Source organism: Pelophylax lessonae (assembly GCF_965119305.1).
Source record: "Pelophylax lessonae genome assembly, chromosome: 8".
Lineage (NCBI taxonomy): Eukaryota > Metazoa > Chordata > Amphibia > Anura > Ranidae > Pelophylax > Pelophylax lessonae.
Genome location: NC_138775.1, coordinates 205,474,127 through 205,499,616, shown reverse-complemented (window position 1 = coordinate 205,499,616; position 25,490 = coordinate 205,474,127). Strand labels below are relative to the sequence as shown.

Sequence of the window (25,490 nt, the reverse complement as noted above, 5' to 3'; positions counted from 1 at the left end):
CTGTAATAATGACACTGGCAGGGAAGGGGTTAACATTATGGGTGATCAAGGGGTTAAATGTGAGCCTAGGAGAGTGATTCTAACTGGGACCTGGCTTCTGAAATGACCATAGAGACATGTGATCCTATATAGAAGGATCACATGGCGTCTATGATCATTTCAAGGAGAAGAATGGTCAGCTGTGTTTACAACAGCTGACCGTTCTTCTCTCTCAGCAGGGAACGATTGCGGGTGCCAGACGGCAATCGGAGCAGCCTGCCCGCTGCATCGGCTTCCCCGCTGACGAGTGGGACGGGAGCGCGCTGCCGGCAGCGTGCGTTCGCCCCCCCTAGCCTCTCGAGAGCGAGCGCCGTACATGTAGGGTTATTTGCCTGGGAGCGGCTGCCTGCCGCAGTATAACTGCGGCGGGCGGTCGTTAACCGGTTAAGGGGGTAAAACCTTCCGGAGCTGAAATGGTTAAAGAGGAAGAAAACTTCCATCCTTAAATTTTACCTATAGTTAAGCCTATAATAAGGCTTACCTATAGGCAGTGTAAGTATCTCCTAAAACAGACGATCACTCCGATATTCTCATCGTGTGTATGAGGCTTTAGTTGTTTTGAAATGTTGATCTTGAGCTAACAAATGTTGTAAAATTTTGCTACATTATTGTTTGACTTCACCAAAGTCTCGTGTTGGAATTTCCCACACCTGAGATCGCACGGTCTCCTGCTTTCACTTTCCCCTTCCTATGAATGGTTACATCCTGCTTTTTTGTTACAAGAACGGAACAGAGAAAAATTATCAGTAACCTTCTTCTCGTGATCGAGACGAGATCTGGATACCAACATTTGTAAGTCTTTCTTTCTTATAATTTTCATATTAGTGATTTCTGCTGTACTGCATGTATACAGCATGGTTCCATATACTTCATAAAACTACAGAAGTCTATATAGCTGGATAGTAATTCCTAGTAAGAATGCTTTCTAAAAGCCGCTGCTTTGCAAATTTGGAAAATTTTAGCAGCTACAGTAAGTAATCTCAGCACACGAAATATGATGTCTTATATTTCTACATGCTTTATCAAGTTTATATAAATGAATGATTTTCTGCTGTTCTGCATGTGTGAAGTATATCTTATGCTGGCCATACACTATACGAAAAATCGTTTAACCTCATTTTCGAAAAATGAACACTCAGCTGTGAGAGCAGACGATCGTGCCATCATGTAATGACGGAATGTTGATCGATGGACATAAATGAATCTGTTTTTCGTTCATCTTGTCACACAAGCCTAGTGCAAACAGTTTGGGCAAGAAACACATGTGAGGGTAACCCCAGAACTCACGGCTTTCAGTAACATTTTGACTGTTGAAGCCAGATTGAAAATTATATTTATTTAGACAAACATGTAGATAGGAAGACATGTTTGGAGAGCAAGTCAATCACATTACATTCTGTTGGCTTAATAATCATTGCTCTATCTGGCTTGGGTTTCTAATACAGTTTTATACATTCTAAAGTGGGTGAAACCTAGCTATCTAGTTTCTGTAAAGTCACATATGAGTCTTTGGTAACATCTTTTGATATGCGGATGGTCATTTTAACATAGACGTGTCACTTCCAAAGCTTGTTGGCTAAACAGGTCTTCAAGGGTCGAGATGGCAATCTTAACAGCTGGAGCTGTAAATGGCTTTTGAATACAACAGCTGTTATACAATAGGACTTCTCACAATATATACATCCAATATATCTGCCTGATTATAAATCCATGTTTCATAATCATAAATAAATATTTGATAAATAAAATGGCTGCTTCCCTTTTCCTCATCACACACTAACCTTTTAATTTATTGTTCGTTCGACAGAATTTTCCAAACTGTGCCTTCGATTTTTCAGCTCTGAGAAGTTAAAACCAATTTTCTATTTGTGCCCTTTAACTGGACAAAAAACGAACGGACCAGATGGCAGATTTACGAACGATTTTTTGGCTAGTGTATGGCCAGCAAAGATTCCCAAATAATGCCATGCAATAAATAAAATAAATACAGGCTATGTTTTAAATGTGCAATAAAGTGCTTAAAATATATCCCCCTGAGGAAGACACGAGGTCCCTGTGTCGTCACGCGTAGGGGAGGGGCACGGACGGAGCACTGCACACACAAACAGGCAGCAGGTGGATGCAGGTGGCTAGAGGCTGACAAGTGATTCTACTACACCACCATGATACAGTTTTTGATGCTGGATTGCTATAGATAGATTGGTGCACTCACAGCACCAACAGTATGTGAGTAAATGTATTGCTTTTATAAAATACATTTTTAAAAAGGGTTTCAGCACTATCGAGTTTCTTTTCCTCTATGTATGATATCATCACTGTTTGCCACAAAGAGCGATTCCTGAGGGAGAATCCCCACTTGGGGGGATTGGAAGATTGTTCCTAGCCTAGGAAGGCACTAAGGCTGCATTCACATGTCAGCTTATAATCGCGGGCAGAACCGCCGCGGTTCCGCCCGCGATTCGGAGATTTATTGCAAATCGCGGGACGCCTAGCGTTGCCCGTTGATTTGCAATAGCCCCCCAAACGCCGAGCAATGTTGCCGCGATTTACGCCCGGCGAATCGCGGCAACATCGCGCAAACAAAATCGCGGGACGCAATATGCTCCAAAGAAGCTCTTGTACTTTTTTGGAGCGTATTGCGTCCCACGATTTTGTTTGCGCGATGTTGCCGCGATTCGGCGGGCGTAAATCGCGGCAACATCGCTCGGCGTTTGGGGGGCTATTGCAAATCAACGGGCAACGCTAGGCGTCCCGCGATTTGCAATAAATCTCCGAATCGCGGGCGGAACCGCGGCGGTTCTGCCCGCGATTATAAGCTGACATGTGAATGCAGCCTAAGTGTTTTTTGACCAAGCTTAATCGCAAGGTCGCATAAATTGAGGTGAGGACCCAGCCACGAGGGGGTGCGCGGTTCTTGGTGTACTTTCACTGGGACACTGTTTGAAGCACATCGTCACTTTAAATCCTTTTTTAGCTTAATCTTTGCACGTTTACAACACTGCTGCCACTTTTTTGAGAAAGAATCGTTTGTGACAGCACTTTATATTTATATGGACTTTTTTTTCTACACTGTTTTATATGGACTTTTTTCACTGCACAATATAGTTATTTACAGGGCTTTTTTTTTCTCAGAAAATAGGTGCAGGAACTTAACCACGGCCACCCAAACCCCCCTATCCCCACCCCAAAAAAAAAAAAAAACACACCTTTCAAGTGGATGTGGTAAAATTTCAGTGGGAGGTTCTTAAAGGGGCATTAAATGCCTGGAGTGCATTACCTGCAGAGTGCAGGGTTAAGGGGTGCGCTACATGCATAGTGTGGAGTTCAGGGACATGCAGCATACAGAGTGCAGAGTTCAGCCTTCTTCCACAGCTGCTGCTTACCTCTGCATCCTTATCCACATCTCACTTTTACTCCTCTTCAGCTCTGACCTCTGCATGCACCCCCCCCCTCCCCATCCACTGCCCCTGGACCCATCTTCTCCCCCCGCCTTAAAAGTTCCACCATCTTCCACATGTCTTACATTTGTGTCTGTATTAAGCTGAAGCACCCAGCTGGGTCTAGTACCTCCCTGCTCACTGTAGGTGGCTCCTCCCCTCTCACTTGCAGGGAGATCATCCAGTGGGGATGTTGGCATCTGCACTGCACCCTAGGCACCTGAATCTACCTTGTCCCCATCCTGCACATCCTGTTGAAGCAGCTTGGGAGATCAGATCTGTGGGAGCAATTGGGAGACAAGCTGTCACTTGTAATCACAAAAGCCAGACTTCTGTGTTTACAAGGGGAAGTGGTGAGCAGGGAGCAGAGGGCTTTAGCCAGAGGTGGTGGAACTAAGTTCCACCAAGTTCCAGCTGAAAAAAAGCCCTGGTTATTTAAGCTTTTTATGTGCAAAATAGATTTATATCTATATTTATCTATATAGATGTTTATCTAGCTCATATTCATAAGTTGGAGGTTACCGTATATTTTAAGCACTTTATTGCACATTTAAAACATAGCCTGTATTTTATAAACATTGACACTTTGGGCCCAATTCAGACATTTTCACTTAGGGGTGTTCACACTTTTGTTGCCAGCAGTTTAGACATTAATGGCTGTGTGTTGAGTTATTTTGAGGGGACAGCAAATTTACACTGTTATACAAGCTGTACACTCACTACTTTTTTCATTGCAGCAAAGTGTCGTTTCTTCAGATATAATAAAATATTTACAAAAATGTGAGCGGTGTACTCACTTTTGTGAGATACTGTAGATACTGCTAATCCCATCATTCTCCGAATTGGGCTTTCACTCCTGATATATGTGTGCATAAAATATAAAAGCTGGGATTAGCAGTATCTATGTGCAAGTGTTTGGGAAACCTGTCCCTAAGGCTCGTTTGGCTTTTATTCGTTTGGAAGCCAATATGCTCTGGTAAGCAGCCATTGATATTAATTGGTGTCGATCCACAGAGAAGCCTTGGAAAGCTGTTTTTATCCTTTTGCATGTATCTACAAATTCTTCTTTTTTTCTCAGAATTCACTATTGAGACACTGGCCATATTTTCACAATTCCCATCCTTTTTTCTTTCTAGATTTATTGTACTTGTATTAACTTTTTTATGAACTGTTTGAATTTATCATTTAGACACGTGAATTTATTGTATATTTTATTAAATATATAAATTGTTCTTGGTATTTATCATTATGTACTGTGATGTTGGCACACAGCACTGAGTGAGACAACTGTGTATTATTGATTCTTATATCAACATATTTTTCAGCACATTAAGTGTCGGTTCACACTGATCCGACACGACTTCGGGCGACTAATGCCGTCGCCTGTGCACCGCGACTTCGGCGCGGCTTGCAATGACTTCACATAATGGAAGTCAATGCAAGTTGCTCCGACTTTGCAAAAAAGAGGTGCAGGAACCTTTTTCTAAGTTGGGGCGACTTGAGTCGCTCCTATTAGAACGGTTCCTATTGCACAGCATGGACCGCTACTTGTCAGGCGACCAAGTCGCCTGACAAGTCGGAACAGTGTGAACCGGAACAAAGTGCCGGTTCACACTGATGCGGCTGCGGCGATCACATGTAATGTCGGAGCGCACTGCTCCTTCATTACATGCGATCGGCTGTGCAGTGCGAGTTTAGCCATACACTTTGTATGGCTAAATTCGCACCGCACCCGCAGCAAAGACGCACAGGACCCTTTTTTGCAGCCGCATCAGGATCGGATCGCACAGCGGTTCACACTTGTGCGATCCGATCCTGTGCGAACTGCAAGATCGCACTGCGATATGCGATCAAACTGGGGGTGTCGTTAAGATTACATTGACACCCCCAGCGTATCGCATATGGCAGTGTGAACTGCCAGGGGTGCGTTTGCGATGCGGGAACAGGCTGCGAATTCGCAGCCTTCCCGCATCGCATAAGTGTGAACCGGCACTAAAGGAAACGTTTGTGGTAGTAAGAAACAAACAAACAACATCAATGCTCACCTCTATGCTGTAGCATTGGACTGATGCTGCAGCTGTGCCCCGTCAGCTCTAAGCCCGGGACCTGAGTGATCACATGACAGCTGATAGCTCAGTTTTCAATCTTCTCAGAGTGGAGAACAGTGACTGTCAGTCACCACTCTCTGTTTTGTTCTTCCAAGGCTCAGTAGAGCAAGGAGCTGATGAGGGGGCAGGTGTACCTGGCTGTCAATCAGGTATCTGGGTGGATCCCGACAATATGGTCAGAATCCTTCCAGAGCCTGGAGCGACTCTGTGACGTCAGCTGACAGCGGCTGATTCTGGGTCACAGGAGAGCAAAAGTAAGTGGACTCCTGTAACCCACAATATATGTGACCCATAAAAAAGGTTTAGCCATGTTTCTTATTTAAATAGGGTACAAAGTATAAATGATATTAACATAAAGTGATTGTTAGGGAAATATCTATATAGATACAAAGCTTGTAGAGGTAGCAATTTTGCTCATTTCTTTTGTTTCATGAAATCATAGCAGTTGCAATTAAAAACTCCAATATAATTTTTAATAATAATAAATTACAACAGTTATGTAGCAACTATGCTCTGTATAAGGGGTCTCCAAACTACTTTTTATTGTCCTTCAGACTTTGAGGGGGCCGGACTGTGACTAGTGAGAGTAGAAAATGCCCTGTCGCCAATGGTAGTAAAGTATGCCATATCATTGTTATTAGTGGGAGGAATATTGCCCCATTGTTGGCATTAGGGGAAGAAATAGTGCCCCATTACTGGTGTCATTGGGAGGAATAGTGCCCCGTTATTGGTATCAGGGGAAGAAATAGCACCCCATCATTAGCGTCATTGGGAAGAATAGGGCCCTGCAGTTGGTGTCAGTGGGAGGAATAATGCCCCATTGTTTTAATGGCATCCCTGTCTTAGTCCATAGGGTTTAATATTGAGTCGGTCCACCCTTTGAAGCTATACGATACTCAACACTTCTGGGAAGGCTGTCCACAAAGTGTCTATGGGAATGTTTGACCATTCTTCCAGAAGCGTATTTGTAAAGTCATGGAACTGATTTTGGATAAGAAGGCCTGGCTCTCAATCTCCACTCTAATTCTTTTTAAAGGTGTTCTGTTGGGTTGAGGTCAAGACTGTGCAGGCCAGTCAAGTTCCTCCACCCCAAACTCACTCATCCATGTTGGAACAGGGAGGGGTCATCTCCAAACTGTTACCACAAAGTTGGGAGCATAAAAGTTTCCAAAATGTCTTGGTATGCTGACGCCTTAAGAGTCCTATTCCCTGGAACTAAGGGGGCAAGCCCAACCCTTGAAAAACAACCCCACACCATAATCCCCCTCCACCAAATGATTTGGACCAGTGCACAAAGCAAGGTCCACAAAGACATGGATGAGTGAGTTTTGGGTGGAGAAACTTGACTGACCTGCACAGAGTCCTGACCTTAGCCTGATGGATCCCCTTTGGGATGAATTAGTGTGGAGACTGCGAGCCAGGCCTTCTCGTCCATCATCAGTGCCTAACCTCACAAATGTGCTTCTGAAAGAATGGTCAAACATTCCCATAGACACACTCCTAAACCTTGTGGACAGCCTTCCCAGAAGAGCTGAAGCTGTTATAGCTGCAAAGGGTGGGCCAACTCAATATAAACCCTACAGATCAAGACTTGGATGCCATTAAAGTTCATGTGTGTGTAAAGGCAGGTGTCCCAATACTTTTGATAATATACTTATACAGTGTTTATGTATTGCTGCCTAATAATGTAATCTGGTACTTGTAGGTATAAACAAGCAATGTAAAAGCCCGTATACATAAAGGTACCCTTTGATGCCCAGTCTTAAACTGGCCATACACTAGCAGAACTTTATTTGAAATGTTTCATTTTAGGAATGTTCAATCAATGATTTTATAACTGGATTAGATCACTGTTTTGTATCACAATGATAGGAAATCATACAGGATGCAAACAAATTCATAACAGTGTATATGGTTTTGTTTCTGTAACGTCCATTCACTCAGTATTTCCGGGTGTCCCCAGTGTTTCCAAACCTGTGGGAGAGATATGCAAAGTTTTGCTTTGATGTGGAGGAGTATAATTGATTATAATTATTTTTATTAAAGTGCTTTTTCACCTCAATACTACACTATGAGATTTTGTTTTAAATGTCTGTACCTGTAGTGATAAATGGAGGAGCGAGGTCACATTGTACAACATTATTTTGACCAAAGGAGAGAGGAGAGAAGTTGGAGGTGCTCTCTCTTGTCTTGATAGTATTGGAGAGCAAGGGGTGCAGCGGCAGCCTTGGTAGAGTTAAAAGAAAGCGAGCAGACTGGATTGTTCCATATTCACCTACATAAAGCGCTTCATGACCTGCTTAGAAATAAGAGGTTACGTTGATCTGGTGAGCCTTTTCACATATTCAGGGCACTGATCACAGAGGTTTAAGATTGGGGTGGATTTGCTAAAACTTGAAAGTGTAAAATCTGGTGCAGCTCTGCATAGAAACCAATCAGCTTCCAGTTTTTTTTTTTTTCTTTTGTCAAAGTTTAACTGAACAAGCTGAAGTTAGAAGCTACCATGTGTTACCATGCACAGCTGCACCTGATTTTGCATTTTCGAGTATTAGTAAATCCGGCCCAGCATTATTATTTAGAGCATTTGGATTATGACAAGGATTGAACTTTTGTTGTATGGACTTACTTCACTAAAATCTCACTATATTTGCTTGTTTTGCATGGATGTGGGTGTCTTTTGCACATTGTAGTACTGCATGAATGATTAGAGTGTGATACATGTACAGTATATATAGCGCTGGTAAATTCTTCTATATTTGTTTATGCCTTTTCCACTCACTCCGGTTTACCAACTGCTGGGGCACAGGAATTATATGCTTCCAGCGTGGGTCTTTAGTTTATGTGTATATATATATATATATATATATATATATATATATATATATATAAATATGTGTGTGTGTGTGTATATGTATGTATGTGTGTGTGTATATATATATATATATATATATATATATATATAGTGTGTGTGTGTGTGTGTGTATGTATGTATGTGTATATATATATATATATATATATATATATATATATGTATGTATGTATGTGTGTGTGTGTATATATATATATATATATATATATATATATATATATATATATATATATAATGTGTGTGTATGTATATATGTGTGTGTATGTGTATATATATATATATGTGTATGTGTGTGTGTGTACGTATGTATATATGTGTGTGTGTGTGTATATATATATATATATATATATATATATATATATATTCTAGTGTCAGTAAATTCCTTTTGCTATTTATGCTGATTTAAAGCAAAAAGTACCGGTGACACTAGAACCGAAACAAGATATGAAACACCACTACTTCCTTATTAAGAATTTCCAAAACCTTTTTGGTTTCTGTTTGCTAAAATGAGAACTGTGCTATGCAGGCGTGTAAATTTGTTAGTACTGTTTTGTATAGATAGATTGGGAAATGCATGGAATAAAACTATGTTTATTACATATCGGCTAACTACAGGCATATTTTTCATTGGGAATGGTAGGGAGTGTCAGCTATTCTAGACCTGGGTGGACTATTTAACATTCTGCAATATTTTCTTCTGGTGAAAAACAGATGTTTGCACAGTGAAAAGTATTTGCAGTGCAATAAAGACATTTGTACTACACAAATGATTTTGTCATCCTACCCAACCCATAACATAAAGGGTATATGACTGGAGCTCAAATGTCCTTGCTCTTGACACCCATATCTTTCAGGAAATAAAGTTACCCAATACACAACTGTGCACTACAAATCAGCTTTGATCTGTCTGTTCAAAGGCAAGGGAATGAGAGGTACGTGTTGAGCGGCCTATGCCTCTGTCCACTCTTTTGCTTATGTAAGGCAAAGTAGACTGTCCTTTGCAGTCTCCTTTACACACACCTCTTCCTGAATTTACTCCCTACTGCTGCTTTTCCTTGGTACCTCACTATTTTCACTCTGTATTAGGATCTGTGATGTTTATGTAGCCCCCTCCCAGTTAGAGTAGATTGCAAAACGTAGTTTAGCTTCTCTGTAATCAGTGTACCAGAATTTAGTTGTTCTGGTCTGCTCGATGTTTCACAGACTGTTGGACTAATTGCTTCACACTGCATTCTAGAGAATTCATTATAGGAAAGCAGTATGAATATTTATGGGGACCCAGCCATCCCTGAAGAGGTGTGTCCAATAGGTGGCCATAAGTAATCTGAAGCCTGGAGAAGCGGTTGTTGGAGCCTGGGTTTGTGGCAGTACCTGGAAAGCTTCTAAAATAGTGGATAAATAGCCTTTTAAAACAAAATGGCAGATTATGTGGCACTACAGAGACAATGACAGTCAAGCTGCGCATTTTAGCCCCCACTCCTCTCTCATATTTTCCTCTCTATTCTCCTAGAAATAACGAGAATACAGATAAGTGTGAAGGCCAGGGATGAAATTGCTACACACAGATGTGCAGGAGTCATCGGTAGGAGGAGGATATGTATTGTATTGCTGCCAAGGTAGTTAGGGAAATATGTATCTGTGACGTAACTGCTGTTTTATATATGTGATGTACATGCTTACTTGGACACTTAGCAAACGGGCATAAGTTGGGCTAAGCCATTTTCGTTAGCGAATAAAAAGGTTTGATTCCTGAAAAAGCCTGAGTCCAAATCCAATTCCATTCCTGGGTTTCAAGCAACTATTTGCTGCAACAGGTTCAGCCCTGCCACAGGAATTCCCTTTCTCATAGTTGCCAACATTCCCAAAAAGTTTTTATGGACATCTTTTTTTGCCATGTGCCCAGCACACCATTGTAAGCGCAGCATGTACTTTAATTAGGGGCAGGGCATTCATTTAAAATGGGCGTGGTCCTGCAAAAACCATATCATTAACATTGAGTTATTTGTTGCAGGCATATGTAGGTAGTGCCTTCTACCCTCAGGGGGCTCAAATACGTGATACAAGCTTCTCAGATATTTTGTGAACTACAAGTCCCAGCATTGTCGCTTATTACCTTGGACAGACAATGTTGGAAATTGGTGCACTTTTGTTCCTAGTGTGTTGGTAATTTGAGGAACTACGAGTCCCAGGGTGGTGAGATAAACTAAATGCTGAAACTTCCTGTAAATTAGCAGACCTTGGACAATTTTGTCTTTTTAAGTGTTGAGTAACTACAAGAGCCAGCATGCCCATGCTTCTGGCACTTCTTGTACAATTGGGCCATCTTTGACTTAAGCACATTCCAGAAAAACGTCCCTCAGCATGTTCTGTACAGAGGTACGTTGAAACGTTGTGGTCATGCTGCAACCTATAGTTCCTCAGCAGCTGCTTTTCCTGCCAGAATTCATTCTGGTTGTTATTTCACCATTAAATTATATGTGATAAAGTTTTAGCTTTGCTGGCTGAGAGGAATGTCAGATAACAGGCACAGGGTGTAATGGGAAGGCCTGCAGGAGCTTGGCATGGAGGGGACATTTGTTTACCTTGTGCGCTGCTGGCACTATGTTTCTTCCTTTCCTCTGCCAGTGACTCCCTGTGGGTCTCCCTCACCTCAGAGTCAGTTCTGTTGTGGGCAGGGAAATCGGAAGCACTAGGGGGTGGAGCAGGGAGGGGGAAGTTACATCCTCCTCCCCTGCTGGGGCCTGTGTCTGAACATGATTGGTTGCTTGAATGCTTAGCAACCAATTATTTTGATAGCAATGGGAAGCGGCGCCAGCACTATTGGTCCTGTGTCCCACAATTTGGGCAGGGACAGCTACAGATAGGACTCCTTAATTCTCAGCAAACGTAGAGCAATTAAAAAAATAAAAAACTTTCTCTGGCTCTATTTGTTTAGCTGCAGGGGGTCAGTGGCAGAAAGGACTTTTTTCCATTTTCAGGTGCGGCAGAGTAATCTGTATGCAGCAGCTCCCAATAGATAAACTCCTCTATATCTATCTGCCAGGGCGAGCCAGCGGATCGATATTACAGAGGTTGGGGCTTTAGTTTATCTATTGGGAGCCGCTGCATACAGATTACTTTGCCGCACCTGAAAAAAATAGTCCATTTTCTGCCGCAGCCCCCCCTGCAGCTAAACAAATGTCAAAGAAAGTTTTTTATTTTATTAATTACTCTAGGTTTTCTGAGAATTAGGGAGTCCTATCTGCAGCTGTCATGCCCCCAGTCCTGATCTCAGTTTCCCGGACACAGGCCGGGACTGAGCAACGGCGGGCAATACATGACAGTTAGCAAGTTAGCTGTCTGAGGGGTTCTGACCCTCTGATTGGTCTTCTGGAGGCACTGCTTGGAGGTCATTAAGGTCCCAGCTATAATCTAAGCTGGGGGGGCTTGTTTCCAAAGTCTGGGATTTCTTCCTTACGGTCTGGAGAGCTCACTGGAGGATACCCAGTGGAGGCTGGAGGTAAGAGTGTCCTGTGATATCCTGAGACTGTGCCTCCCTCACTGAAGAGTGCCAGGCAGATATCAGAAGGAGGCAACTGACGATCCTGTGGCATTGTGGGTACTGACCTAAACCAGTGCCCTAGAGATTGTGTGCAGTTCTCAGTTCTACAAAGAAGAAAGTCTTAGGCATTCTCCTAGAATGAGTACTGAACTGTGTGGAAGGTCTCTGTCAGCATAGTAAGAAGAGAGGTGTCCTTGGTTGATTTAGTTCTTTTGGGATATCCTATGTCTTCCCCATAACCATCCAAGTTCAACTCAACAATACAAATACGTAAATAGACACCCCTAGACTGTTTATTTAAGCCAGTGATAAAGAAAAAAATACAGTGTGTCTGTCTGTGTATGCACGAAACAGGACCTTAAATGCCAGCAGCTCCTTTGGGTGTGCACTGCATTTACATGATCAGTCTCAACCTACGCAGAGATTTTCCAGCTCACAGGACAACAAACTAAGCACCAGCAGACAAAGAGTGAATGGGGCAGGTTAACTGAGAAGGTAATCATTTACATACACAGACATTAGCCAAACAGTTAAATGGTAAAACGCACCATTACCTGCATCTGCTGTTCCGATTCTGATCAATAAAAATGTCTGTATATCTCACTGCCATTCCCAGACAGGAATGTTACAGAAATTCTATTATGGTAACTTGTTTGGAGAGGCAAAGTTCTCTAGTTAAAGTACTCAGAAATTGAGCTTAACCATGTTTAAAATATAATTTTAATGAAAGGAAAACAAAAACAGTGCAAGAAATATTGAAAAAAAAAAAGATATTACAAAACAGACATAAACAACAGTTAACTAAAAGGGATTTAAAAATAAAAAATACCTAAATAGAGTCAGTGGCATCCTAATTTACACTCAGTATCCTTAGTAGTTTGAAACGTAAAACAACAAAATGGTTCAAGGGATTTAGTTTTATTATGTACAGCGGACACACCCTTAAAGTGATGTTAAGCCCCGGTTCACACTACTGCGTGTGCGGGGTTCGCATGTCATGTCGGAGCGCACTGCTCCGACATGACATGCGATCAGCTGTGCGGTGCGAGTTTAGCCATACAGTTTGTATGGCTAAATTCGCATCGCACCCGCAGCAAACACGCACAGGAGGCATTTTTGCTGCCGCATCAGGATCGGATCGCACAGCGGTTCACACTTGTGCGATCCGATCCTGTGCGAACTGCACGATCGCACTGCGATATGCGATCAAACTGGGGGTGTCGTTAAGATTACATTGACACCCCCAGCGTATCTCATATGGCAGTGTGAACTGCCGGGGGTGCGTGTGCGATGCGGGAACAGGCTGCGAATTCGCAGCCTTCCCGCATCGCATCAGTGTGAACCGAGCCTCAAGGTAAAAAAAGAATTAATTAAACATGTTATACTTACCTGCAGCCCTGATCCTCCTCTTCTCGGGTCTCCCACTGGCACTCCCGACTCCTCCACTTTTCCAAATGCCCCCATAGCAAGCTCGCTCCCGAGCCCCGCTCTGTGTGTTCAGCAGCCAAGCGACCCCCCCCAATAGGTAGAGACCGGGGAGAACAGCCACTCTCATGCACATTCATGAATCGCGATCGGACTCGGGTAAGTATTAGGGGGACTGCAGGGGGAGCTGCATACTTAGCATATACATAGATACGTAGAATATTTATATGTATGAATATGTATAGAATGCATGAAGGTAAAAAAAAGCCTTTAGCCCTTAGAATCACTTTAATTCCAAGTACATCTATGTACCGTATTTTCTGGACCATAAGGCGCACTGGATTATAAGGCGCAGTATCAGTTAACGATAAATTTTCAAACTATTTTCATATATAAGGCGCACCGGATTATAAGGCGCACTTTTGGCTTTTATCCGAATGGCGACAGCTGAGATGCTTCTGCCAGCTGCTCTTTGTTCCGAAATCCATCGGTCAAGTCTGTCTTCTAGTTGCGGCCATCTTGCTTTATTGCCGCTGAAAAATGTCTTCGTCTTCTTTGCAAGACGTAGGTCATCTTCTTGCTTTCTCCACTTGCGCACCATGGACTCATTAATGTTGCATTCTCTAGCTGCGGATCTATTTCCATGTTCTTTTGCATGGTTGATTGCTTTCAATTTAAAATCTGCCTCGTAAGCAAGTCTCCTCCTTTGTGGAGCCATTTCAAAGTCACTTTGTATTTATAGGATTTCTGATTTCTGCTTCAAGTTTGTTGCTGCGCAATGTGAAACAGAAATTGTTTTGAGATTCCTTCAATACCCAAGGTTCATATATAAGGCGCACCGGATTATATGGCGCACTGGCGGTTTTTGATCAAATTTTAGGATTTTCAGTGCCCCTTATAGTCCGAAAAATACGGTATCCATATAACAAGTTTTCACAATCCGAAAACCAGCATATTATTTAGCAGAATAAAATTACAATTTGTTAGATGCCAAATATAGATCTGACAAACATTTCTCTTAGGGGGTCTATCATGTCTTATTAACCTTCTAGACCTGGCATGTTTGATGCCTAACTGACTAATCTCTTATTCTACATTAGGGTAAACACTTTTCAGGAAGATAACATTATTTAAAGTTATAAGTTTGAGATGTATGCAATTTTAGCTTGAGAACAATATCCCAGACTCACAAATGTGATTTTAAGATGTTACTGACTTGTGAATTTTTATAACAAACAGGTTTATATTTACCTGCTCTGTGCAGTGGTTTTGCACAGAGCAGCCCTGATCCTCTTCTTCTCGGGTCCCCTACCAGCCCTCCTGGTTTCTCCTTTTCTTGATGTGTCACCAAAGGAAGCCTATGGTGGCACATCTGCGGACTTGATCCCGAGCTTCACCACCTGCTCCACACCTTGATCTCTCCTCAAAGGCTGTGACTCACGCTGCTGCCTCTGAGCCAGTGTAGTGAGAGAGGAAGACAGCAGCTCTGCTGCTCTTGGGCAAAGCACTGGGTCAAGATTGTGCTCAGGTAAATATTTAGGGGCAGCTGGAGGTAGCAAAACATAAAAAAGTTTTTTTTTTTCCTTAATGCAGAGATTGCATTAAGGTAAAAAAAGCATTTAGCCTTTACAATCACTTTAGCCTAAAGCACCCAGTTCCTTATTGTGACTAAAAAGTATAGGCCACACTAGAATTGAAACAAGATATTAAATATGACTATATCCTCATTGAATTAACATAGTGTAGCACCCTACAAGGTAGGTGCTGGGTAAAAGCATAGTGGGCCTTGGCTGCCTAACAGTAGGGCCGTGATTTTTAGCTGGGCTGTCGTCTCCCAGGTGTGGCTGCTGAGAGGGGAGTCTCCCCACTGGCTCCATGAGAGGATTCTCATTGGGTAGTGGAGGAAACCCAATCAGCGGTTCATTCAGGCCTGTATCTACCTGAGAAGGCAGATTCTGCCGCAGAGGATTCTGGGAGTGGGTATAGGTTTGAGGGGAACGTATGATGCAGCATCTTTGGCAGAAAGCAGAGTCCCAGCAGGGAGGGTACGGCTGTCTCTCCTCTTGTCAGAAGGATCGGGTGTCTTGGGTGGCGGCCTGAGAGTCCAGAGAGAGAGCTGAGCTGCAGAGAGGATCCAGTGTGTCGATGACCAGTGGAGATAGAGGGGTTCAGTTCCAGGAAAGCATGCCAAGTTCATGAGTACTGTGAATTGCCCCTGAGGGTCTGCCTGAAGTGTAGAGGGGACCACTCCGGTGAAGGTCCCAGGGATCCAGGAGCCAGCTAGTGTCAATGGGGGTGCCTAGTGAGAGGACCCTGATGTGTTAGAGGGGGTGCCTAGCAAGAGGACCCTGAAGTGTCAGAGGGGGTGCCTAGCGAGAGGACCCTGAAGTGTAGAGGGGGCGCCAGCGGTTGGGCCCTGAAGAGTTAAGTGTTCAGTGTTAAGAGTTGCAGCAGCACAAGCAGTTACAAGGAGCTACCTCAGTCAGTGAAGGGCTGTAGGGAGCTGTTCACCGGACTTTTGAGCTAAACAGAGTGTCAGGAGTCAAATGTGTTACAGTCCTGGATCTTCTGAGTAAATCTGAGTATTAAAGTCGAAGTTTCAGCACAGTTCAGCAGAACAATATCTTCAAACACTAGGGAGCGTTGGCCGGCATTCAGCTGGCATCAAGACAGCGCTAACGGGCATTTTTCTGTACAGTGTCCCAGTTGAACCTAGTTGAGCCAGAGGAGTATCCCACTCATTTCCTTCTCCCATCCCCATTACAAAATGAACAAAACAACCCAAAGATGCTGGAATGGGCATTGTCTCAGCTCTCACACTTGGGTTTTCAACTTAAATGTGTTTAAAGTGTTACCGGTAATAATGGCAGAACCATATCAGGCTCAATGCCTAAAAATATTGCTATATTTGGGGGCTCGTCCAAGATTTTGCCATTGGTTACTGGGCCGGTTGCCCCTGGCAACGGTGGAAGAAAAAGTCAGAAAAGTCAATTTTTGTGCCCAGAACTGTTGTTCAAGTATCAGGCCAAGTGTGAGGCCGGATCTGCGGGAGGCAGGGAGAGTGGGATGAAGCTGGAAGTACATATGGAAGGCTGCTTGTGGCAACGCAAATGTTCAAGTAAAACCTGCAATCTGATGAGAACTTTTGATATGGACTATGAAATGTCTGCCAGTTCTATTGTAAACATCTGGCACCAACTGTTTGCTTGGCATACGCACATACTCTATCTATCTATCTATCTATCTATCTATCTATCTATCTATCTATCTATCTATCTATCTATCTATCTATCTATCTATCTATCTATCTATCTATCTATCTATCTATCTATCTATCTAGCCAGATGTGGGTCTGCCATCGTTACCGGTTACCTATTCAGCCCATGTGAGCTGCGGCCCTGGGTGTGAGAACTGAGTGTAACCACAGCCAGTCACAGTTTACCCAGGAGCTCCCGAGGACCAGTTAGAGCACTGGAGAGACCCTACTGGAGCAAGGAACAAGGTAAAGCTGGGTACACATAGATCAAAATGTGTTCGGTTCAGCAGGGACCAGCTGAATTTTGATCTATGTGTGGCCTTGCCTGTTAGACAGAAGCCGCCTGTCAGATCAGCTTCTGTAGAATGGGAGCCTGCTGGAAAACCTTGTTCAATCAGCGGCTTGCAGCCAATCAGCTGTAATGCTGATCAGTGTATTCTGACAGAGAAGAGTCCACACTGCCAGAATACATCTCGTGGAGGGGATTTCTGCATCCACCTTTCGTGTGGATGGATGAATCTGTAAGTGTTTTTTTTTTCCATTCAGCCCACTGGCTGAACCAAAAAAAAAAAACTATGCATGTGTGCCAGGTTAAGTGCCGGATCACACTATTGCGATGCCAGACATCGCATGTGATTTGCACCGCATTGTTGTGCACATCACATGCGATGTCTGTGCAATTTGAATTCAGCCATACAAACTTTTTGGCTGAAATTGCATCGCATTTGCACAAAAATGGTGCAGGGCCCTTTTTTGGTTTGCACTGGAATTGCATTGCATGGGTGTTCACACCTATGCAATCCAATTCCTGCACCATTTCACAGTTCGCACTGCGATCTGCGAACCGATCTGGGGGGGGGGGGGGTCATTAACTTTGACACCCACAGAGATTTGCAGATCTCAGTGTAAACCACTGTGTGATCCTGGTACAATGCGGGAACCGGCACTGAATAGCAGGGTTTTCCACATCACACCAGTGTGGACCAGGACTAAGCGGTTTTTCCTTAATGCTCTGCTCCTAGAATAAAAAAGGCCCATACACACAATGAGAATATCAAACTATTTATTTTACATGCTAGTCTCATATGCAAAACAAATAGGTTACTAAAGTTACAAAAATTCTCGCTAGACAGAATACAACTTCAGAAATGATGTATTGTGATTATCCTTTCATTTCCGAGCACGCGCAGTCTTGGTTATTTGATTTATTTTTTGTAAATACCATACTAATTACAGGAGGTGGGGGACTTGAGTCGCATGACTTGACTTGAGTCAGACTTAAGTCCCCAGTTTGAGGACTTGAGACTTGCTTGACTAAAATTAATAAAAGACTTGACTTGACTTTGACTTGGTATTCATGACTTGAGACTTGACTTTGACTTGAGACATATGACTCGAAATGACTTTTACTTTAAGTTATTAAATATTTGCATTTTCTCAAGATGTGTTCAAGCTAAATGAATGTGCCTGTTATGTTTCTGACACCACAGTCACTTAAAACACCTCAGTGTGTTCTGATTTTTAGGACACTGGCTGTTTAACAATGGAAATACTTCACATGTTTTTAGTGACTGTGGTGTTGATATATGACCGGAAGAAGGATTTTGAGCTGTTTGGGCATTTAAAGTGTTTCTTTAATATGCCAAGAAAAAAATCACTAAGCAGTTTTGTTAATGTTGAAAATAAAACAAAACCTTTCCTGACCACTGATTTTTAACTGATTTAAAGGTGAAAATTGGGGTAGATCAGTATTTTGACTTGATTTGTGACTTGACTAAAAGAAATCACTTGACTTGACTTGCTTGACTTTTAGCAGGGACTCGACTTGACTTGCTTGCTTTTCGCCACAGTAACTCGGGACTTGCTTGAGACTTGAAGGTTAAGACTTGCTTGTGACTTGCACATGTGTGACTTACTCCCATGTCTGCTAATTACATGAAAATTGTTTGTTCTGTTATCTTGCAAGAATCTTTTTTTGTGCTTATGTAGCACTGCCCCCTAGAGGACTGCTGAGAATTGCACTTTCTGGATTCCCCTGGGTTACCCGTAGCAACAGTCTGTAGAAACGTATCACTTTAGACACTTGGCTCAGACAATGAACAGTCCAGGGGATTTAATTTTTGTGTTTTATTTAGAACTGGGATAGGAGAAGGGATGAGTGAGATACTCCAACTATGAACTATGCACAAATCTGAGGACAACTAGCTGTAATGTACGGCAAGGCCGCTGCTTTACCTTGTCACTGAAGTGAAGATAATGAATATGATCCTGATATAGTTTCTCTTCAGGGTCCAAACTTGGCACCCCCTTTCTCACTTGCTGCGCGTGCTAGTCCCTGTCCACTGACTCTGCACTGGAGTTGTCCCCTTCCTGGGCAGACCCCTGGCAAGCTTCCCGGTACTCACGGACACTGTTTTTCCCAAGGTTGCTCTGCCTTCAACTCCACTTGTCAGCATCCACTGGACCTCCTGGCTCAGCACCACACTTCTGGTTCACTAGGCCGACCGCCTGTGACCACCTTCCATACAGACAGGAGGAGAGACAGCCGTCCCCCTCCTCCTGGGACATGTGCCCTTGGCTTTTATAACATATCCCAGGATGCACCACTGTTATGCCAACCCACGGGGATAGTTACAAAGCCTGTGTGTCACTGGCTGGGTTTCCTCCACTGTCCAACAGGCTCCCCTATTGGATACAGTGGGAACACTCCCTCAGCCCAGATGAATCGCACATGGACATGCAACAGGCCTAATTACTGATCAGGCTCCCCTGATAAGCAGATGGAGCAGACTATGATTTACCTGCTGCATAGCTGCCAACTGTCCCGTTTTTGACGGGACAGTCCCGCCCAATAGAACCTAGTCCTGGCTAATTTATTCTGCCGGGACTTGTCCCGTGGTTCAGTGGTGGAGTGTGCGGGAGGCTGGAGGGGCCGTCTGATATTTATTATCCCCTAATGTCCTAAATCTGCATGCAGCTGCTACAGGAATGTAGAAAGCTGTGTAGGCTGCCCACCGGCGTCCTGCCACCAAATGACGAGTCCAGCAATGAAAGTAACTGGAGCTGTCAAATTTTAGAAGTGATGTCGGGGAGGGCGGGCCAATACGTGGGGCTCCGCCCCTTTGTTTCATCTGCCTTGTAGACAAACAGCTGCTAGACAGGGAGGAAGCTGGCAGGGGGCGGGGCCAATCGCACATCCTCAGCCTGGGAGGTGGCTCTTCATCCTGCAGCATGTGACATCATCACACTCTCTCCCTTCTCCTGTCTGGGCTTACAGAATGGAGCTCCTTCTCTGCTGAACAATCAAATCATCTTCATAGACAGGTCTCATCCTTCTACTGACCTCTGTACTCCTCTCCTCTCCCTACCACCTCATGACTGACCCGTGTACTCCTCTCCTCTCCCTATCACCCCATGACTGACCCCTGTACTCCTCTCCTCTCCGTACCACCTCATGACTGACCCCTGTACTCCTCTCCTCTCCCTATCACCCCATGACTGACCCCTGTACTCCTCTCCTCTCCCTATCACCCCATGACTGACCCCTGTACTCCTCTCCTCTCCCTATCACCCCATGACTGACCCCTGTACTCCTCTCCCTATCACCCCATGACTGACCCCTGTACTCCTCTCCTCTCCCTATCACCCCATGACTGACCCTTGTACTCCTCTCCTCTCCCTATCACCCCATGACTGACCCCTGTACTCCTCTCTCTATCACCCCATGACTGACCCCTGTACTCCTCTCCCTATCACCCCATGACTGACCCCTGTACTCCTCTCCTCTCCCTATCACCCCATGACTGACCCCTGTACTCCTCTCCTCTCCCTATCACCCCATGGCTGACCCCTGTACTCCTCTCCCTACCACCCCATGACTGACCCCTGTACTCCTCTCCTCTCCCTACCACCCCATGACTGACCCCTGTACTCCTCTCCGTACCACCCCATGTCTGACACCTGTACTCCTCTCCTCTCCCTACCACCCCATGAATGACCCCTGTACTCCTCTCCTCTCCGTACCACCCCATGACTGACCCCTGTACTCCTCTCCTCTCCGTACCACCCCATGACTGACCCTTGTACTCCTCTCCTCTCCGTACCACCCCATGACTGACCCCTGTACTCCTCTCCTCTCCGTACCACCCCATGTCTGACCCCTGTACTCCTCTCCTCTCCGTACCACCCCATGACTGACCCCTGTACTCCTCTCCTCTCCGTACCACCCCATGACTGACCCCTGTACTCCTCTCCTCTCCCTATCACCCCATGACTGACCCCTGTACTCCTCTCCTCTCCCTATCACCCCATGACTGATCCCTGTACTCCTCTCCTCTCCCTATCACCCCATGACTGACCCCTGTACTCCTCTCCTCACCATACCACCCCATTACTGACCCCTGTACTCTTCTCCTCTCCGTACCACCCCATGACTGACCCCTGTACTCCTCTCCTCTCCGTACCACCCCATGACTGACCCCTGTACTCCTCTCCTCTCCCTATCACCCCATGACTGACCCCTGTACTCCTCTCCTCTCCCTATCACCCCATGACTGACCCCTGTACTCCTCTCCTCACCATACCACCCCATGACTGACCCCTGTACTCCTCTCCTCACCGTACCACCCCATTACTGACCCCTGTACTCCTCTCCTCTCCGTACAACCCCATGACTGACCCCTGTACTCCTCTCCTCTCCGTACCACCCCATGACTGACCCCTGTACTCCTCTCCTCTCCCTATCACCCCATGACTGACCCCTGTACTCCTCTTCTCTCCGTACCACCCCATGTCTGACCCCTGTACTCCTCTCCTCTCCATACCACCCCATGTCTGACCCCTGTACTCCTCTCCGTACCACCCCATGACTGACCCCTGTACTCCTCTCCTCTCCGTACCACCCCATGACTGACAATTTACATTCGCTATTGTCACAAAATGGGTGGGCCTGGGGCGCACTGCTCTGCGCCCCGTGTCCACCCTTTGCTGAAGCCTATTAGAGCCTCTGGCTCTAATCAGGTAATAAAAAAACCCATTGAGCTCCATGCGTCTGGCTCTCCGCATGCAGATTAGGGGGCCGGACGCATGGATATGGGGCGGCGCCCCTGCGCCCCCAACGCACCGGCCGCCACTTTTCTGTGTGTACAGTATATGACTAATGGCTGTTGTTACTTTGAGAACTTTTCACTGCTACCCCCTTTTTTTCTATCATTGGATATACCTCCTTCTTTTGTTGTTTGGAGGGCTACCTCGGATAGTCATATGGCCTCTGGGCTCGTGATTATCCCGCACCCAGCATGCCGTTTCTACAGATTGTTAGACATTTTGATATTTTATAGGATTTTTGCTTTTTGCCCCTTTCTTTCACTACCCCCTCCTTTTTTTGTTGTGTACTTTTGCCTCTCCCCGGGGTATATGTGACTTATAGCTCCTGTAGCTCCAGTGTGCATATTTATTTTTTGATTCTCCTATGGTTCCTTTGAATGTGCTTACTTTGAATGTACAAGGTCTTAACACTCCACAAAAACGTACAAACGTTTTTCATTCCTTGGCATCTAAGAAAACATACATAATGTCTCCTGGAAACCCATTTTACTACAATATCAACTCCTAAATACTTTGGTCTCACTATACCCTCACAGTTTTCACAGCTTCGGCTAAGACCAAGCAACAGGGGGTATTAGTGGCTTTCCACCGTACAACACTTTTTTCCCCTCCTGGCAGAGATCAAAGACCCTGAAGGGCAGTATCTCATACTCACAGGATATTTACTTGACTCTCCAATTACAGTTGTTTCTTACTATGCCCCAAACAAAACTGCGTCCTCCTTTCATTGCACATCTATTTCAAGTGATTAAAGCTCATAAATTAGGCACCCTTTTAATATGTGGAGATTCAAACCAAACATACTTGGATAAATCCCACACCCCATTGCCTCTAGTCCCGGGAGACGTTAATTTAATTTCAACAACTACTCCAGCAATACTCCTTGATAGATTCTTGGCGAGAGACAAACCCCACGAATGAACCAATACACCTTTTACTCTCATCCGCCTAAATCTTTTTCCAAAATTGATCATATACTAATTACAATAGGCATGACTCCTGAGCTTATTTCTTCATCGATCCTCCCATTTCCATGGACTAATCATAGTACTGTATGCATTACGCTAACATCCTTGATCCCTAAAGCTCATGATCATACATGGTGTATTAATGATCATACATGGTGTATTAATGATACTATTTTATCCCATCCAACTCACTCAGCTGATTTAGAAATAGCTCTGAAAGCCTACTTAACTAATAACTTAACCATTGATGTTTCCCCATTGACACTTTGGGAGGCTCACAAATCGGTGCTCCGGGAAGCTTGTATCCGCCAAGCCTCTTATCTTAAAAAAGAAAGACGTCAGTTACAACAAAAACTGAAGGATAAATTCAATTCTTCTTACGCACTTTTCGAACCCTACCCCCGCAACTAGATTACAACTTAATAAAGCATGGCTTGATCTTATTCTATTTCTATCTGACTCTGCTGATAAAATCTTAAGTAAATCTAGACACATGTTTTATCTTAAAGCTAATAAACCTGATACACTTCTAGCTCATACCCTTAAAAACATAAATCAACCTCCTAAACAAATTTGATTGAAATTATCCCAAGACACATATTCTAGTAACTCTGTAAAGATTCTCCATACTTTCCAGAAAAACCTTGCCTCCCTATATAAAATGGAAGGCCCTTTAGACCAGACTGCAGCAGATTCTTTCTTTTCCCAAATAACACTACCAGCTATACCTTTCGACTTACTTAATCTTGAAAACCCCATTACCACTAATGAGATCTTATCGGCTAATAAAGCTCTCAAGCTGAATAACCGTCCGGGTCCTGATGGTTTTTCGGCCACATACTACAAGAAATTTGCACATATTTTGGTTCCGTTATTGACTAATGCATTTAACTCTCTTCCTAATGGACATTCTTTTCGGCCTGAGACTTTGACGGCAATAATTTCAATGATTCCTAAACCTCATTCTGGCAGGGATGACCGCACCGATAGGGATGTGAAAAAACCCATAGAAACAGGGAGCCTAAAGACTCAAAACCCTCCCTCATCACAATGGCGGAAGACCAAATGTAACTATCGATCACCATTATTCGCATATTTTAGTTATAACAGGTACTTACAAGTATATACTTTACATATATATTGTACATTTACACCAGTCCCTGCCCTCGAAGAACTTACAAACTAAGGTCCCCAAATCACATTCATAAACATACTAGGGCCAGTTTAGCCAGGATTTAATTAACCTATCAGCATGGGAGGAAACTGGAGTACCCAGAGGAAACCCACACAGGCACAGGGAGAACATAAAAACTCTAGGCAGGTGGTGCCCTGGTTGAGATACAAATCAAAGACTCTAGTGCTGACAGGCAGAAGTACTAACCACTTAGCCACTGTGCTGCTGCTAATAATTTATTTTATACAAATTTTACCCTCTCTATTTCAATATGGTGTATTCATGACTTCCCACCTGCAAGAAACCCAACCTCCTTCTGTTTAAACTAGGACCATAAAATGGCTTATCCCCCACAATTTTAAATCTCTAAAGCCTAGTACACACGGCCCCAATGTCGGGCGGTGTCTGCCAGTTCAATAGAGACAGGCCGACATTCAGACTGTGTTTACTAAGGGTGGGTCTAACAGAAGCCGGCCATGTCGAAGGGGTAGGATTGGAAAGGGTCTGCTGATCAGCTCCTGATCAGCACTCTCATCCAATGGTTAAGAAAGCTGCCCGGGGTGTTCTGGCAGGGGGGCTGCCCCCTGTCAGAATGCAATAAAACAGCAGGGTTATTCGCTGTACTAACATCACATAGTTGGTACAGTGGCTCCTTCTAAACTGTCAGTTTTTTTCATTCAGCTGTGCTGGGTTTAACGGAAAAAAAACCTACTAGTGTGTATGAGACTTAAGTCTCCAACAAGTCATCCAATTAGCATATTTCAATAGGCTCCATTATACACACATTCCTGGTGGATATTAAGTAGTGGACACATTTTTATTATTCAGTTCAATGAAGTGCTCTGTTGCTGTTGGTTTTACAGTATCAATTCAACAAACCTTTTCTGTAATCATGGTATAAACAGCCCTGTAGGGAATATGGCTAAAACTCAACAGTAAGCATAAGTATTTGTCTTTAACAGTTTTCTACTACCAAAGACGATTAAATCCATCTTTTTGTAAAATCCTCCTATTATATTCACCCTTGTGGGGGGGGGTCCATATTTAGCCTTTCAACGACCTACTGTACATTTTCAAAGTCTCAAACTGTCATCATGCTCAAACACAAAATTACATGCTACAGGAGATTTTAAGTTGTATGTTTGTATTCATAGGGGTGATCATATAGTTGTTTTCTTTCCATTCTGTGGTCACATTTCTAAGGCATTTCGACAATTAACTTGTAGATAAAGTTGATGTATCATCTTCAATCAAGAATCTAAAATTATTACATGTGCCACTGTGTCATCTGATGTATCACATTGTCTACCATCATATCCTTGATGAGAGCTATGCACTTGATCCTCACAAATGGATCTAGCCTTCATGTAGACAATTGCAGGACAAACTGCAATGTGTTTTTTGACAGATTCACCATTTCTTAAAATACTGACAGCTATACTTTGTCATCACATTTTTTTTAATTATTACTATACAATAGATGCTTACTTTTCTTGCCCTCTCATATGCTCAATTGATCACCTGTTTCCTATGCTCATATTTCAGGAATCACTTTTTCAATTCTCCT

The 25,490-nt window shown here is 43.8% G+C and overlaps 1 protein-coding gene across 1 annotated transcript in view; it reads left to right on the top strand.

Annotated features, from left to right (window-relative positions):
- The first annotated feature begins 789 nt into the window (after positions 1–789).
- Positions 790–25,490, top strand: part of LOC309561726 (calcium-activated chloride channel regulator 1-like) — a 105,576-nt gene continuing 80,875 nt past the window's right edge. Inside the window, exon 1 of the mRNA XM_082265719.1 lies at positions 790–831. The gene's annotated coding sequence lies outside the window, so the exon portion shown is untranslated. The remainder of the gene's footprint in view (positions 832–25,490) is intronic.